Below are 2677 nucleotides of genomic sequence, written 5' to 3'. Positions count from 1 at the left end.
TGAAAAATGGTAACGAGTACTTTCAAGAATTGAGTTCAAAAAATATTATTTTTGGATAGAAAAAACTTTAAAAAAATGGGAAAACATTCTATAAAATAAGACTGAAACATTTTTGGGCTACGGCATTGACTGTGTAAATTTTGGTTAACGCCTGATTGTGGATGTAATGTCAACTTAGTTCACATATACAAATAATATGATATTTGCTAATATTAATATAATCATTTAATTTTTATTATATTTTAATAATGTGGATGAAGAGCTTTTTAAAGCGAATTGTGTGTATCAAAAATGAATTATGTTTGAAACAAGTTTTATTCAACATCTAAACATTATTGCATTTTTTGAAATGTCTACAAAAATTAAAATAAAGTTGTGATATAAATATAAATTATAAAAAAAATTAGATTTACATTAAATTTACTATTATAACAACCGAATTTGTAATTTATTTATTTAGTTTTTTTAATTAAAAATCACAAAAGAATGTTATATTGTTGTGTTCGTAGTTTAAAAACAACCAAATTCAACTTGCCAAAAATGAATGTATTTAAGTTTGAACACAGCAAATTTCTTCAACTTGAAGTTTTCACCGCAGCACAACTTACCATAAGGCATCTTATTGATGAAGTATTGGCACTTTCCGATTTTATTATCTTTTTTACGAAGACAAATAGCATATCCACACATCCCAAAAAGACAGTCTCCATTTTCAATAGATCCAACAACAAATAAAAATTCGATACCATCACCTCTTCCTATATATCTGTCTGATTGTTCTCCGTCCAAAGTGAACACAAAGGCCTTGTCGTCTTTCAAGAAATTGTCTTCGTCTGTATCAACATTAATTTGGTTATAAATGACACCACCAAAAAGTGTTGTTATTTTCAAAATGTTACACAAATTTCATTTTGATTGTTTTTCTCTTCAAAAACTGATGTGTAAATGAATGGTGATAATAATGTTGTTATTACCTCAAATTAACGGGAAAATACATAAAACAAACTAAGTTTTTTTGGATCATTTTTTAAAGAATTTTGCTATAATGTGTGAGTCGACTTATTAAATGTACTCTTACAAAGAACGAAACGACATCCACGCAGCCAAGACAATTTATAATAAACAACTTTTACCCGACGGCAGAACAAAAATTCAATGTTTAAGTCTGCCAATCGTAGTGTTCTTTTTGATTATGATTGTCTCGTTGTTTTTTATTAATTATTTAATTAAATCCAAGTTGTTTGTTGTCGAATCCTTTGTTGTATCTGTCATCACACAAAAAATCCGCCCAACAAAGGCACCACTCTTTTGTTATACGCGATGTTTGAACGTAAAAAATCAATTTTGTCAATTTGTCTAAGTTCTTTTTGTTTGAAAAAACAAAGATTTCAAGTTAAAAAAAATATTTTTGAAAAACAAAACCAAATAACAAAAAATGCCCTATTTTTGTCGATAAATAAGGTTTCCAGACTGACTTTATTGTGTTTTTTCACATTTTTGAGACTATAATGAATATGGTATAATATATTAAAGTTAATAGTTATTTAGTTCTAAAAGAAGTCGGCAACTTTTGAAGGGACTCAAAAAGTCTCTGACATCTCAATAATATCAAAAGTCGCCGAACAGCCATTATATGTTTAAAAATAACAACTTATTACACAATAATACATCGTATTTAATAATATATATTTTCTTTTATATTAATATTTTTAATTAAAATTAAATCAAAACAAAATAATATATCGACGGTCTATATGACAAGACAATATAACAAATATAATATGTGGAATTTTTTGTTTATAAAAAAAATAATTGAAATTATTACAGGGATAAAAAACAGCTTACGCCTTTTTAACCGCTTCCTATCGTTTTATTAGTTCTAACAAACATCATTATAATTTAAAGTATAAAACAAATTATTACATCAGATAGAAAAAGTTTTTTACAAGGAATATTCAGCCTTTGTGGTAAACAGTACCATACATTATATTATATTTATATTATTTAAATTATAAAATCAAGTGAAAGCGGTTTTTTTCCCTTGTACAAAGACAACAAAATGTTTTATTATTCGGATTTTGTTTTCTACTGAATGTCAAAAAAGAATTAAAGTTATGGTATTTCCACGCTTTTTGATACATTAATCAAAATAACTCATTTTTAATACAAATATGAACATTTTTATGAATAGTTTTTAATAAAATTGAGGATGTATATATAAATGAAACTATTTTTGTTTATATTGATTGACTTTTTGTGTAATAAAATCAACCAAACAATAACAAAACATAATAAAAACGATTGTGTTGTTTTTAATAAAATAATAACAAACCACATAATATATTATTAAAAAATAAAATGTCGCTTAATTTATACATAAATTAAATCACAAGTAAAACAAATGTTATTCAATTGCTTGTTTTAAAATGATTCTCAACAATTTAAATAAAAAATAATCAACATAACATAGTTATAACAAATATCAACCTACACAATAATAAAATACTTTTATGACATTATAATTTTAGAACTAAATTGAGCAATAACCAATAATATTTAATAATCAAGTTATAGTAAGTTATTATTCTAATGTTTTTAAAATTTTTATTAAATAAAAGAATATTCTTTAATATATTAATAGCTTTAATATTAATCTTTTTAATAATTGATAATTTAA

The sequence above is a fragment of the Entamoeba invadens genome (assembly GCF_000330505.1).
Source record: "Entamoeba invadens IP1 unplaced genomic scaffold scaff_1105074724841, whole genome shotgun sequence".
In the NCBI taxonomy this organism is placed as follows: domain Eukaryota; phylum Evosea; order Mastigamoebida; family Endamoebidae; genus Entamoeba; species Entamoeba invadens.
The sequence above is the reverse complement of the archived record's forward strand: the minus strand, read 5'-3'. Positions refer to the sequence as shown.